Source organism: Rhodnius prolixus, unplaced genomic scaffold (genome assembly GCF_049639745.1).
Source record: "Rhodnius prolixus isolate KJV_2025 unplaced genomic scaffold, Rpr scaffold_6, whole genome shotgun sequence".
NCBI lineage: Eukaryota > Metazoa > Arthropoda > Insecta > Hemiptera > Reduviidae > Rhodnius > Rhodnius prolixus.
In genome coordinates, this window is record NW_027411634.1 from 12,822,530 (window position 1) to 12,839,012 (window position 16,483).

A 16,483-nucleotide genomic window follows, 5' to 3' on the forward strand; every position below is an offset into this window, starting at 1 on the left:
AGACACACAGTTTTTATTGGTGAACTCTGTCAGATAAGTTTGACACTTCTGTAGGGATAGTTTCATTGAATACAGAATTCTAACAATGTCTGCTAGGATATGTCGCATTATCTGCAGATGTTGCTGCGGATACCAGGCAAGTATCCACAAGATACTGTTGATTAACTAACCACTTCCCAGTGTACATTAATAGTTTGTTTAATTGCCAAGGCTGAACCTAACAGCGAAAAACTATTTGTCTAAAAATGAATAAACTTGAAGAATAGCAGAAATGTGCAAACTGTGATTGCTTTGCTTGGGAAAATGAAACAAAATACAAAGCATACGTACAGGAGAGACCCCGGCTTCGCGACTTCTTATAACGGTTCAGGCGTTTCAAAGAAAACTTGATCAACAAAGAACCAGCGGCCAAGTCGATCTATACAACACCAGACAACTATCCTGTTACAAGGTACTTGTGTGATCGTTAAAATCATCGTGACACAGACCGCTATAAATATAAGAAAATAGAAGAACAACAATTTCCAAGACACACAGCTTCGCTGAGTTCCCATGTTTTCTAGCGCAATACTCTGTGCAAATCGTTGTGCGTATCCATCCTATTCACCAACTAACTATATATTCCCAAAGGAAATCTTCGCCAAAGTGGAGAAGGGGCTTAATAAAAATGCTTTTCAACAATGGAAGACACGTTGGGAACTATATGTTGGCAATCCTGTTTTTTTTTTAGGGGATGATGCTTGAAAAGGTGTAAAATAGTGTAACGATAAAACAGGTAGTAAAAACTTGGTGGATGTAGCACAAGTTCTGAACATACTTCGCAAATTGGAACTGGTGAAGAACGAGTTGATCTTACGAACCAATATCAAACACCACTCAAATCATAAACAAATAGTGACAAATACTCGTATTTCTGCAACAAAATAATAAAAATGTGAGACAAATAAATCTTATGTTTGACTGAAAATTCAAATAATAGTTTGGTTGAAATATTTATGAGCAGAGTTTACTTCTTCTTCAAATATGTGGTTGGCTCAATCAAAAATCTGTCAAATTTCAAATAAAATTGTAGTAATTTAACAAAGCAAATTGATTTTGATGCAAATTTTCATTTTTATTTCAGTTGAGGTTAAATTTTTTGTATTTTTCTTTAATCCAACTAATTTCATTTTTTCTAATTAAGTATTAGATATATTTAAGAAATTTTTCTGCAACCATGTAGGGAAGTTCTCATTACTCAATTAAAATCAGCTGTGTAATGCCCAACTTCCCACACTTGTGGGGGGAAATTCCCATTAGTGTCACTTTCCGCACAAGTGAGTGGAAAAACTTTATTGTGCTTCCTTGATATAAGAAGTTTTGTTATTAACATAAATATTTTCTGTAAAACTCTAATAAGCTTATTTAAATTTATTTTATTTAAATAATTACAAAACGAATATTAAAAAATAAAATAAAAATTGAAAGGAATATAGAAATAAAAATAATACTTTAATAAATAATTAGATATTTTTAATTATAACAGTTAAAAAGGTTATAGTGTTACCTTATAGAAATTTAAAATGGATTCTAGTGATGCCTGTTTAGAAAACACTCCTCCATCAATAAAAGAAACAGCAGAAAATGTAATAAGTAATGTAAATACGTAAGTAATGTAAATAATTGAAATATAACAATAAATGTTTATAATAAATAAATTACTTTTTGTAGACTGTAAAAATGAAATTTTTAATTTTTTTAGTTAATAAATGGTTGCAGAAAAAATATAATAATTAACTCTAGTGTAAAGTATTTTCCTCACACTCGGCAATTTGCACTTGCACTCGCATCGCTTCGCTCGCTCGTGCGTGCAAACCCTGCCTCGCGTGAGGAAAAGTACTACTTTCCACACTTGTTAAATAAATAACTATTGTTTTTAATTTTATGTCCGATTAAAAACTAAAATTTACATACAATAATAATTCATCCACTAATTCATTTTGAAGGTCATAAAATCCTTTTAAATTATTTGTTACAATTTAAATAAATTGTACAAACATCTTCGTGGAAATAGTGAAATAAAATGTCTCTGAAACAATCTGATCCATTTAAGGCAGGCTCCTTAATATGGCGATCAAGATATTAAATAATGAAGATACGTATTTCATGAATGAGAACATTTGCTCACAATAACACTCAGCAAACAATAAATAAAAAAAAACTTAAATGTAATCATGCTATCAACTTTAAGGCAATTAGTTTGGTTGTAACGAAATATTCACTAACACTACGCAGGATTAGTAACTCGAACCCAACAAGACGACGGAGATAATAATGTAAGGTAGTGTTACATCGATTCAACCTAACCTTCCTGAATTGAGGTAGTATTTTCGTTGCAGCTGGGAGTAAAGTTCCAGGTAGCTGCCTACAGCAGGACCCTACCTCTTTCTGTTTGCTAACCATCCCAAAGAGTACACTAACTGTGATTCATTCAGTTGATTTGCGCAGCCTGAATTGTATGCATCTGCAAATTCTATATTTATATTATTAAAAATGTGGTTAGATCAGCAACTGGTGGATAATATAGCTGATATTATCCCAATTACACTTGTTGACAGTTACTTAGTGTGAGATGGAAACTTAATTGAAATCAAACTCTTTATATCAAATATTTTATAAAACCAGCGATATTTGTTTGATACTTCTTCAAATATTTTTGCATATTTTGTCTTCTTTAAGGGCTTTCTCTTTAAAAACATCACGGATTAGATTCCAGCTTTTTAGAAAATAAACAGTCCAATATAGCGATCGTTTGGCAAGCAGATCACAACTTAATTAAGAAAGACGTCAAGCCACGTTCTTACTTGCTTTCCTAAGTAACTCATTGTTAATGAGTATGATAGGTTCTGAATCATAATTTACATAATAATATTCTTCACTAAAACCCTCCTGGATGTACGGTATTAAACTATGGGATTCAACGAAACGCTCCAATCTTCAACGAATTCAATCGCTTCAGTCCAAAATTCTCCTCACTATCGTTAACGGCTACATTTTACGTTTCCAATCTAACTATCCACACAGACCTGGAAATTCCGTGTGTAGGTCCAGGTTGCACGAACTCGTTATAAAAGTTTTCATCAGAACTTGCAATCCTCATGTCCGCGCCATTTATCATCTCATCACCATCCAGATCATCCTCCCAGACGATTAAAAACGCCAGTGGCCTCGCGATTTTTCTCTCTTCTGAAGAGAGTAGCTAATCCTGAAGAACTTAGGAAGTGTTATCACTGGGCAACTTCTCCCCTCAATTAGTGAGTTTGTAGTGGTGTCAGTTATTGTCATTGTTACTACTAGCGTACCTAGCGCTGGTGTAACTTAACAAATAAATTAAAAAATAATAATAATAATAAATAATAAAATAGAACTTTTGAATGAGCAAGGGACAAAGAAATGCTGTTGCTATAGATGCTCATTTTGATTAAATTGAGCGATATTAAATGAGTTATACAGTTTCAAAATATTCTTCAGAAACCGGTAAAATTTTCCATCTAACCATAAAAATCAATTCCTGCTGTTAATTTAAATGTTATTTACTTTTTTTAAAAAGAATTATGAATACTTTAAATAATTCGTTCTTCCACTCAAGAATAACACAGAAGTCCATGCAAAAAAATATTAAAAGAAAACTAAAAAATAATCCTAAGTAACCAGTCATAAAGTAGTCATGGCAGTTAAAAAATACATCAAAAAGACTAAATAAATTTTAGATTAAGGCAGAATTACAAAAAATTACAATTTAAAAAGAAAAAATGTAAATGAAACGGTAAAATCGTACAGAATTTTAAATAAATGAGGAAAGAAAAATTACAGATCTTAGAAATAAAGTACGATAAAGTGAAATTTAGAAACAAAGAAGTCCATCTAAAATTTTTTAAGCTGATCATTTGTAAATATTTGTTCACAAATTGTCGCGCATTAAGGGGATGTTTACAAAACACTGATCTAAACAAACTCACTCCAGGGAGACTTCAAATCAAAACCTGCTCATTCCAGGTATTATTTTATTTTATCCCTGTTTTCACATTTTTCCATCTTTTTTATTTGTTCATTTATTTCAGACTATTCTATCATTCATTCAATCTGCCTCAAATAATAAATATAAGGGGATATGAGGACAGGAGATATCCACGATAACAGGAACACGTCAATAAGAACAGCCTATCTACTGCCCTCACGCTCATTTTATAACATATACTCTTATCTGTTGTCACATACATGCGAACGTACCTATCTGTAAATGACAGCATGTTTAAAACAAATTCAACGAACAATTAAATTAAACGCGTTCAGATTCACTAAGTATTTCACTATGTTTTTTTTCCCCCCCACGCAAATTCTAAACAAAAACCTCTTTTAGGTTTTCTGCATCAAAACCATCGAATAGAGAATGATGGTGATGATAAATGGTGTTAACAAGTGGCTATAGAATTTCGAAAACAATTCAACGTTAAACTCGCCAATAATCTGCAAATTTCAAAGGGACGTATTTTTTTGCGAATCTAGGAAAAATTACCTCACGAATTAGTACAGATTTAAATCAATCCTTACCAATTATTTCATATTAAAGATGAAACCTAAAATTCCAACACAATATGAATATACAGGGTGAACCAGTAAGAATTGTGCATAGACCTACTGTGTGTCTAAAGTTGAGTTCAATGACGTATTGGCCAACTTCATATTTTCCATTGTTCTTGAGTGACGTCACTTTAATTTTTTTTTCTAAATTCATTACTTTTTTCCAATAAAAAGGTTATTACTCAAAAAAGTTTTAGTCCGAATTCGATTCTGATGACACGGTTAGAAAGACAGATAAATTTTCTAAAAATTGATACCACTTCGAAGCATAAGTTATTCTCCAAACAGCTCCAATCTTCCTCCGAATGCTGGAAAAATAAAAGTAATCGAAATTTTTAAGAAAACTCATTAGGCCCTTACGTGATCATTATTAGGTGCTGGCACTTTTTATAAAAGTTTCCTTGTTTAATGGGCTTTCAAACGGTATATCATTTTCCAGGATTCCTTTTATTTTCGTACGAGAAATTATGTTTGTTTTGCAAGAAAACGTGTTCACAAGCACACAAATTTTCTGAGTAATAACATTTTTATTGGAAAAAAGTAATGATTTTAGAAAAAAAATTTAAAGTTACATCACTCAAGAACAGTGGAAAATATGAGGTGGGCCAATACGTCATTGAACTCCACTTTAGATGTACTACACACAGTAGGTCTAGGAACTACAGTAGGTTCACCCTGTATAGGTTTCGTGACCGTAAATTGTTAAACTTAGGATTCAAGATTTGCGAGGAATCGATCAAATAAAACAACTCGTCTCTTTCTGCCAACGTTTCGACAAATATATTGTCCTCTTCAGGGCGTGGCTGAATGTTTTATTTGACCGATTCCTCGCAAATCTTCCATCCTAAATTCCATCACAATTTTATTGTATTGACTCGATTTATCTTTTGTATAGTTTCAACTATGTTGGGCTTTTTAGTAGTTTCTATGATGTAAATAGATAAATACTGTGATCTATTAAAAAGGTTACAACTACCCAGGTAATACATGGAAACATGAAACAAATAATTTTATTGTCTGCAATCATAAGTAATGAAAAAGAGGAATTTCTGTTCACAGCTAAACATGTCCCAAGTATCATGAGCAATTTAATTCTCTGCAGTTTAATGTATCCTATATGTTTGAAAATTTAAGCTTAGAATGCAAAATATTGATTGTTTTTAAAAATACGCGGAGAAATGTTGAACCTAAATTATAAGCAATGGTTTTACTGGAACAAATTAAACATGCTCACTGTGTAATTTAAATAAAATGGAAAATTCATTTCATTTTATTGCCGAATGCCCCCATTTTTAGTAAATACAGATCACAGTTTTTTAATAAGTTCATTGTCGCTATAGAAGAATTCTTTGTCTTGTTAAATGGAGGTAATTGATTAAATTTAGCTTTGTATACAAAATACGAATTGATCACTCGTACAGAGTGATGGCAGAGAATTTATTCAAATAAAAATTTAAATAAATAAATATATTAATTATTATATTTCTTTTATCAGGTTTAGATTTAGTTGGAATTTATATATTTTGTGTATACTCTGACGGACGGACTGTGGACCATGTTATATTTTTTAATTTTTTTGAAATAATAAAGCATCACTCATTCATTCATTCTATTAAAAAGTAAAGCTGATACTCACTTCACCTTACATCCATTTACTATTCTGAATCATTGTATAATTTTAAGAAAGAAATAAAGACATTTTTCTGCAACCATGTAGGGAAGTTCTCATTACTCAATTAAAATCAGCTGTGTAATGCCCAACTTCCCACACTAGTGGGGAAAAATTCCCATTAGTGTCACTTTCCTCAATAGTGAGTGGTAAAACTTTATTGTGCTTCCTTGATATAAGAAGTTTTGTTATTAAATATTTTCTGTAAAACTTTAATAAGCTTATTTAAATTTATTTTATCTAAATAATTAAAAAACGAATATTAAAAAAATAAAATAAAAATTGAAAGAAATATAGAAATAAAAATAATATTTTAATAAATAATCAGATATTTTTAATTATAACAGTTAAAAAGGTTATAGTGTTACCTTATAGAAATTTAAAATGGATTCTAGTGATTCCTGTTTAGAAAACACTCCTCCATCAATAAAAGAAACAGCAGAAAATGTAATAAGTAAATTATTACCAAAAAAAATCGAAAGATCGTTATACAAGTCGTTACAATAATTTTAAGAAATGGTGCACTGACAAAAAAGTTAAAAACACATCAGAAAATATACTTATAGCTTACTTACATGAAATTTCTGAATCTTATAATTCATCTACATTGTGGTATGTATATTCCATGTTAAAAACTACCTTATACATTAATGATAATTTAGACTTAAGTCAATATAAAAAGCTTAAGATGTAGGACTTGTGAGTTTTGTAGACTGTAAAAATGAAATTTTGAATTTTTTTAGTTAATAAATCTAATGGTTTCAGAAAAAATATAATATTTAACTCGAGTGTAAAGTATTTTCCTCACGAGGAAAAGTACTACTTTCCACACTTGTTAAATAAATAACTATTTTTAGGAAACAGCTAATAGATATGGCAGCAGCTAAAATCATTCTTCCTGCATCAAAAGAGATTCAATTGATTTGACTAGATTGTCCAAACATGCCCAAGGCAATGTTTGGGTGGGGACCATGTTGTCGTACAAACATGTAACTTAAGATTGATTAAACTCAAGGGAATGTCAGAGGTTAGAGTAGACTCTGTTCAGCTAGAAAGGGAAGAAAGGACAGAAAGGGTAGCTAGTTTACCCTAGTGGGTGAACAGTTAAGTAAATGTGGTTGGGGTCAGCGCTGCTTTGATAATAATGGTTGATTTTAGCCGTCGTTGCAGCACGCAATTTTTTTTGTTTTTGTCTGGTTTCAGATTTTCATTTCTCATCAGAGTTAAGACTGCAACTAATTTAGACTATTTTTTGCATAAAAAAAAGATCAAATTTATACAGTAAATTGGATCATACTCTCAAATTTTCTTGGACAAAAAAAAAAAATTCTCTACAAAATTGAAGATCTAGTAAGCATTGATCATACGAAGCTTTGGAGGAAATCGTTGGGGATGTTTTCGAGAAAACAAAATAAAACGTAAAAAATAATTTCAGTAAAATGGCTCTTAATAATTTGCTGTTTAGTCATGAAAACGTATTTTACCGGTTGGTTATCTTTGGTGGCATTAACTCAAAATATCAAAGAAAAAGTAAGTGAAATCACCAATAAAAATCTACTGTGCATAAATTAACACAATTTAATAAAATTCCTAGGATTTTGGAGAACGCATTCAAAAAATTGGGAATTTCCGAAAGTGGTGTATCTTTAAAAGTTTTCATATACAGTGGAACCTCGCATAACGAGCACCTCTCTTAACGAGTAATTCGCATAACGAGCACCTCTCTTAACGAGTAATTCGCATAACGAGCACCTCTCTTAACGAGTAATTCGCATAACGAGCACCTCTCTTAACGAGTAATTCGCATAACGAGCACCTCTCTTAACGAGTAATTCGCATAACGAGCACCTCTCTTAACGAGTAATTCGCATAACGAGTAAAACAAATTGATTCTTATAGCGAGCGATGTTTCGCATAACGATAGTTTTCTAATGACATTTCGCTGACTGCACAGTTTTCGCTGACTCATCGAAAACTGCGCATTCTTCGATTAGTCATTCCTGTTTACGCATATGCGTTTCATATTCTCCACGTATCTAATGCATTGATACAGTCGAAACCGAACTTCACCGAATGAGTGGTGTATAGGTACGGTGACCATTATTTTTGTATCAAAAAACAGGACAAGAAGCAAAAAAGAACCTATAAAAAATATTAATACGTTTATTAACTCGAGATCGGTTATTACAAAACAATGGCCATATAATATGGCCCATGTTCAACCGAAACTGAGCGACTACTTGCACCATACACTTATTAATTAGTAACAAAATGTAAATAGTAACTCTTGTAAATAGAAAAAATATTCAGTCTTTTAAAATTACGACAAATTTTGTTTTAATGTCACATTCTTTAAAACTATACTAACGACAAGTAAAATACAAATATATCTAATTTTCACAACATGAAGATCAGATCTTAACAAAATCATATATAAATCTTCGAAAAAATATTCATATTTTCATTAATTACATTTAGTATAATTTAAATTTCATTGAAAAACAGTACAAATAAATAAAAAACAGGACATTTATGCTTAAAAAAAAAGAAGAAGGACAGCGTCTTAAAAAACTGTACTGTCCTGCCAAAAACAGTACGAATGGTCACCGTATGTATAGGGGAAGTCCATATAGTGATATTTGTGTTTAAATATTATTGTGTTTATTTTGTTATCCCTCTAACAAAATGGCTTCGAAAAGAATTAAAATAACGTTAGAATTGAAACGTAAAATCATTGAGAAACGAGAAAATGGTGTAAGTGTGGCTGATCTAGCAATTATCCTCTTTTACTTTAATTTATATGAAAAAAATTGTTTCGCTTAACGAGTATTTCGCGTAACGAGTAAGGTTCTGGAACGAATTATGCTCGTTAAGCGAGGTTCGACTGTACTGACTTCTGAGGGGATGAGTATCAGATGAATCCTTCGCGAAAATATTTTGTTATTCAGTGAACTGCTGCGTGTTTATTTCTGACTAGGCCTAAAAAGTATTCGACAATATCGTAGTAAATCTAGTTGCTGCGAGAAAACAGAATTTTTTTTAAAAATTTACTCTTTTCTTTCATATCTTGATATTTTCAACAAAGTAAAAGCTAAATCAATAAGGGGGAAGCTAAATTAAATAATACTCAAGTGTTTACTCTCAACAAGTATCTACGTTTTATAGCAGGAACATATTAACTACTTGGGCTGTACAGCTGAATGCTCCTCTCGAGTTCATCTGAATGAGTAAAGGAGCTAAAAACATTAAGAGAAGTTAATGTAGAAGGTGTTACCATCACTCGCAAATTTTTCTTTTTTAAAGATATAACATCTAAGGAGCTTTTATATCAAAATTTAAGATAGCAAGCTCTTACTTTACATGAAATACGAAAAAAGCGGGCTACCATCTCTTTTATTATAGTTCTAAGTTATAGTACTTTTAGTAAAAGTTTTTAAAAACAAAAGTGATAGGGCTAATTGCTACTTTTTTGTTTAATGAAAATAAAAATTTCAGTGAAACAACTTTTTGCCAAATACAAAATTTTACATAATTTGTAATTGACAACTTACTACAGAAATGTTCCTGAAAAAGTAGGGCCTCCGTTGATGTTAGAACGATTGAAGAAAATAATAAATACAAATTTACAAAGATAGAGTGAATCCTAAAATAAGGAATTCTGCTGGAATTTTTGGTAATTCCAAATTTGAACCAAATCTTTTCCTCATTTTTGAAAAAAGATTTAAGTAAAGATTATAAATAATTTAGGAATTCGACGTTAATTAATTCGTATTAAAATATCGTTAGCTTCAAATATATCATATTCGTGAAATATATTTATTAGTCAAAATGTAACGAAATACCGTGTTAAGTTAGTAGTTTTACGTCAAAAGTAACGAGTTGTTGAAATGAACGTCTTAACAACATGTATGAAATCATGTAGAATATATGACAAAACTTAGAACATAGGTAAATAGAAGGTTAGATTCATAGTAGTGACAGATCTGACATTCTCTTGAGAGTAATTACACCCAGTTTGGAGAAGAACATGAGGTAAACATCAGTGAGTATGTGGGGAGGAACTGACTGCTACATCTTCAGATAGACACATAATTTACAAAGCAAGGGAATGGTTGCGTTAAGTAAAGCTAGGATTACTTCTTGTGGTTGAAAATAGTTAGTTCTACTTTAATACTACGTAGTAACTTGTGGTAACTAAGCATATGTTGAAACCAATCCTTCACCTAATTTACATGAATTTCGATAAATAATGCGTTACAGACAAAATTCTCTCATATAAAATACATGCGATGCTGTATAAATAATAAACATCTTAACTGAGAACAGACTTAGAATAAATGACTAAAGTCAGAGCAAGAAAAATCAGGTAAATAAATCAAGGTAATTTAAACTTCTAAGATGGAATAAGCTAAAAACAAAGAGGTGATAATTTCTGTATACCTTTAAAGAATCACGCAATTAATGCTCTGTGGCCATTTCTGAAGATCTGGGATGTAACTTCACATGGTGACCTTCCAAACTTCACAACATGGAGACCTGAATCAAAAAGAAAAACGAAAATTATTATTTTTATTTTTAATTTAGCACCGGTTGCCTTCAGAACACTGACGGTGTCCGGGCAGTGAGCATCTTCTTTGATGACATTGACTTTTTCAAAATTATACAATAAATAAATAATTATTGATTTTTCACAGAACTAACAAAACCGATCAATTCAAACGTTCACCCATGAATCTAATCTACCACAATCTTACCAATAAATGCTAATAATTTACATGCACATCGTAATACTAAAGAACCTAACGTGACTCATCTATACCTTAACACGCTAACATTCATACTGTTTGGGTTGGAGTACTCGATATTCCTCGCAACTCTATATTCTCAACCCAAAACATAAACTCAACCTGCATCCACACTTTGAACGGAGGATATAAAACTGAGAAATGGGTCGTTTAACCTCGATAATCCACCAATCCGAAGTAATTAAACTGAGTGAGCAGTAAACACTTCAAAGAAAAGAAAAAAATCTAAGGGCCAGCAGTTGGATTCGAACCTGGAATTTCCGAGTTGTAATCCAATAAATGCTGATCGAAAAAGGATGAAGTAGATTTCTATAAAATACTATTTTTCTGTAATGTTCCGTGCTAAATCTTGTATACAGTTAATTTGGGTTAAATGTGCTGCTAAAATTGAGTTTGAAGACCAAAAAAGAATAACCTCTTTTACTCAAGTATTTCCAAAATGGCTCCCTGGTTTTTCTGTAAGCTTCATTCATAAAGAAAAATAGGAAACTTTTTTTTTTTTCTTCGTTAATCTTGGAAAATTCTTGTTAAGGCAGTTCTCAAGGAGAAAATGAGGTAGGGCTTTCCTGTAACATTACAGCGTAATGTGGCAGTTGCAAACTTTACACAGTAAAGACACATTACTTACTGTGTAAGTAAGAATAAAATAATGTTTCAAATGTCCGGGAAATTTAGAAGAAAATTCAGGGAGTTATGAAACTTGTAAATAGTTACAAGAGGAAGTCAAAGTGATGGTTACAGAAGACTTTTCATTTATGGTGCCTAGTTTTTGATTTTATAATGTTAACTGTTCAGGTTACACCAATATTTATTACAAAAATTTTGGTCGCAAAATACATAAATGAGGAATGATTTAGTAAACATAACGATTTCTTGTACAGAACACGTTTCTTTTCTGTCACACAATGCACACACAATAATTGAATTTCTCCATAGCAACAAACACCAAGTTCATTATAAATTCTGTGTGTATAACTCACATTGACTGACAATCCTAAGATATAAATGGTTGACAATTTTTCTAATACGGCTTTTTAGATCTATTAAAAAAGGAAGTTCTATTAAATTATATATTTTTTTATTGACTTTTTCTTGCTTAAAATGCCACTTGAATTAAATTTAATTATTTTACTTTGAGATAAATGACTCAATAAAATTTCCTGGTAGCTGTTTTGACAGCTCACAAATTTTTCGCCATAATAATAATTAATACAAAAAATAAAAGAGTTGTTTGTTGGATTTAAATGACCCCTAAAAACACTTAGAAGTGAGCAAGCCCCATTAAACGCGAAATACCATTTTAAAGCATTAATTATGACAGTTTAATTATTGGCATAATGAGTGAGAAGATAATACGATATGCTGGTTCCTGTAAACTATTCAACCAGATAATGTAACAATTACAGTATAAAGGGCAAAAAAATTGCGAATGGAAAGCGACATGGAACATAAACAAAACTATGTCTCGCTACAATAACTTGTGGACTGTTGACTTTAAAACGTATTTAATGAACAGACCCTCACAGAATTTATATACTGACTAGGTTTTCTTAAACGGCAATAAATGTAATAAAATCTTAACAATTTTTTTTTGCTAATAAGGTAGTTGACTATAATATTTAGATGCTCACTTCAATAAGATAGCGCTGTTTGTTCCACACAGCTCAACCGAATTCTCTAAAGTTAATATTCTTTTAGAAAAAGAAGGGTTAAACCTTTAACGTGATGTATCTTAGTGTCACATGTTATACCCAAGTTAAAATGAAAATTTTATGGCAAAACCTTTCCTAAAATAAAAAATCTTTAGTTTACCAATTATCCTCAATCACCAATCAGAAAACTATCCAACTTTGTGGGTCGATATCAACCATTTTGGCGATCGAAAATGGCTTATACACGAGGTGTGGCTATTAAATAACGAGACTGATGCTGCTATAGAAGAACTATGCATGCGCCAAATCCTAACGACCGACAGCCGTGCAGAGTAAAGCCTTCTCTTTCGATTGCCAGCGTCTCACGTGTTTGTAGAGAAATCTGTCTGCCTGTAACCGTCGTTTGTGTAAGAGATGTTAGTTTCGTTTTGCCGAAAACATGATACTACACATATAGTGGAACAACGAATTGTCGTGAAGTTTCACATGATATTTGGTAAAACCACTACTGAAACTTATCTTTTATTAAAAGAAGTTTATGGCGATGAATGTTGATCACGTGCGCAAGTTTTTGAGTGGTTCAAGCGTTTCCAAGATGGCCGAGAAGACGTCGGAGATGATGACCGCCCGGGACGCCCTTCCACATCCAAAACGGATGAGAATATCGATTATAATTAATCAACATTACTACCGTGAGGTGCTTGCTCAACTTCGTGAAAGAGTAAGGAAAAAACGACCCGATTTGTGGAAGAACAAGTCATGGGTTCTCCATCAAGACAACGCGCTGGCTCACACTGCATTGTCTGTCGCAAGACGTTTCCTAGCCAAATACAACATCCCAGTTTTAGGCCATCCGTCTTATTCGCCTGACCTGGTCCCCCCCAAAGTCAAATCTGCATTAAAATGGAACATGATTTCAGTCCGTTGAAGCTGTGAAAGAAAAAGCGGCACGCGTCATGCAGGAGCTGACAGAAAAAGACTTCCAGCACTGTTTCGAACGATGGTAAATTCGCATGGAGCGTTGTAGGGATAGGGGAGGGGTGTATATTGAAGGTGATAATAACTAAATATGTTTAAATTTAAAATGAAATGTTTTATAGCAACAGTCTCGTTATTTAATAGCCACACCTCGTAAATGAAAATATTATCTGAACTTGAACGTCTTAAGATTGCAGTTTGAATATAGTACGTGTATAAGAGTTTAGAGAATCAATTAAAACACTATACTGCATTATAAGTTAATTAAAGATTTGCCGAGCTAACTAAAGTAATTATGAGTTGAGGTAACAATATGGATCTTGCAGTTGTATGTTATAATTCCGTTATATAATTATACACAATATATGAATTATTTAAATCAAAAAATAAGATTTTCGCATGTGGTCGTAATTAGAATCTGTGGCTTTTGGGAGTGCCTGTACTTTACTGAAAACCCAAAAGTCGTAGAAAGTGCATCTTCGTTTTTAACTACGATTTGGTTAAATAGTAAGAAGTAAACATCACTGCTGCAATGTCTTATGATTCCCTTTAAACCTCGTATCCATAAAAGCCTACCATCACTTTCATTTGAAACTTCACCTCATTAAAGTCCATTTTGTGGAGAGGAAGATCTCAGGAGAGTGCTATTAAGAGTTAAGCTTCTTTCCTAAAGTGGCCCATCAAAGGCAATTAACTGTTGCACCAACTAGTAACAGGTATCAAGGTAACATTAAAACTTGGCAAACTTTTCAACCCTTCCTAATCCTTTCTCCGCGATTACGCGGAGAAAGAAAACTATTTAAAATGATAGTAATTGGCCAGATTTAAACCATTCGAGTACTGGGGATTTTGAGAGTTCAATTTGTTTTTGTTTTTTATGGGCCATAAAAGTTCATGGTTGGGAAGAAGTTAGAGGAACAAGCAAACTATCTAGGAACCCACAGATATAATTTTTAACCAATAGTTGTTAACCAGGGCTCCTCCACCTACAATTACGTGGTATTCAATTTTTGTTTAATTTTAAAATAACAGAAGCGTATTCATTTAAATACGATAACTAACTGATGTAATTATTAATTTTAAAAAAGAACAAGAATTTCAACGATGTAAGCAACTGAAGAAAAAGATAAAGAGTGTAATTTTGAGAACAAAGAAAATTTTATTCCAAATGAGACTTCGTCAATTTAGAAGTGAATAATAAAGTAAGAAAATATTCTGTTGGTATTTAGCTTCTATTCTCTCTATTTCGGAATGAGAAAAAGTACAAAGATGATTTACGCAAATAGCTTTTCATTTTCTTATTTACTTCTGACTGCTGTTAGTTAAAAGAAATGAAAAAACAAATTAAAAATAAAAGGAATTTATAAATAATAAATAAATTCGCACAATATTATTATAATTGCAAATGAGAACAAGTTATCTATCTTTCCCATAGACGCACCAGAGCGAGGTAAATGAACGGAATGTTGAAATATCTTTGGCCATGAATTACGCAAAATATATTGCTTATTTTGCAAAACATACCTTATTAAAAATACGTACATTATTATTATTTTCTGCGAATTGTTGCTTATAATAATTGGCTTTGGTGGTTACGGAATCTTTTGTTCAATATTTTGCAAAAAAGAAAAATGGACTTTTTCTTATTTTCTTTTTTAAAAATGAGGAGAGGTCAATTCTTTGTTTTCCTCTTGTTTTTTTTAGGTTAATGTGAATTATTGCTATCATTTCTGCCAAATCTTTTAATTCAATTATTATTATTATTTATAATAGAAAAACCATTTGCGAATTTTCCGACAGATTTTCTTACAGATAACATGCATACGTGCCATTACTTGTTTTGAAACTCTATAGGGAAATTTCTATTTAAAGGAGACCTTGGAGAAGGATTTGAAGAAGCTCTTCTCGTTGAAGCCGATACAGTTCAATGCTTGAGGTGTCCACACGATCCTTACATTTCTTCGTAAGCGTCTGTTGGGTTTTGTTCTATTAAGTCGTTTTTGCGGATTCCAAGTGGATTTTTTGTTGATAAAGATTCCAAGTAGATAATACGTGGACTATTGGCAAAAGAATTTGATTGTAGAAGGCAGGAGGAATTGCAAAGATTAGGTGTTGAGATTTAGTCTCGTGAGGTTGTAACTTTCTATGAGCTTCTTACACTGTTTCTTGGTTATTAGTCAGAGGATTGTATCAACGGCATAGGTAGAAAAACAGACATCTCAGGATAAGATGATAATCTCAAGAGTAATGAGACCTGTATTGCCTGACAGAACTCCAGCATCAATATGACTGGAAAGGTGAAAGAATTGTTCCCAGTTGCCTTCGAAAATACCTATTAGCCTAGTAAGATTTCAAAATAAGGAAATAGATGGCTGGAAGAATGCTGTTGAACTTCCAGAGATATCCAGAGTGTCACACACACGATCGACAAATTCACCAGAACTTCATTTCTGGAAAATTGTGCCCTGAATTTAAGCTGGAATGGTAACAAGAAGATTTAAAGATTTGGAGTATATTTACTTCTAAGGTTATGGATATAATGCTTGATGCTTGTAGCACAATTTTAACAGAAAAAAGAATTATTAAAAAAATAGTTTGTGTATAAATAAATATCAAATATCTCCACCATTAAGGTCATCTAGTGTTGATTAATACTTCCAGAACTTATGAAAAGTTGTCATTTAATTAACAATGAACTGAAACTGCAGAATGTTGGATGCATTCTCCTCCTTCCACATAAAATCGGCTCATCTGTCTAC

The 16,483-nt window shown here is 31.9% G+C and overlaps 1 protein-coding gene across 5 annotated transcripts in view; it reads right to left on the bottom strand.

Annotated features, from left to right (window-relative positions):
* Positions 1-16,483, bottom strand: part of LOC141460024 (atrial natriuretic peptide receptor 1) — a 716,933-nt gene that overhangs the window by 555,442 nt on the left and 145,008 nt on the right. For all 5 annotated transcript variants that reach the window (XM_074139630.1, XM_074139629.1, XM_074139631.1 and 2 more), the window contains one exon: positions 10,730-10,825. The gene's annotated coding sequence lies outside the window, so the exon portion shown is untranslated. The remainder of the gene's footprint in view (positions 1-10,729; positions 10,826-16,483) is intronic.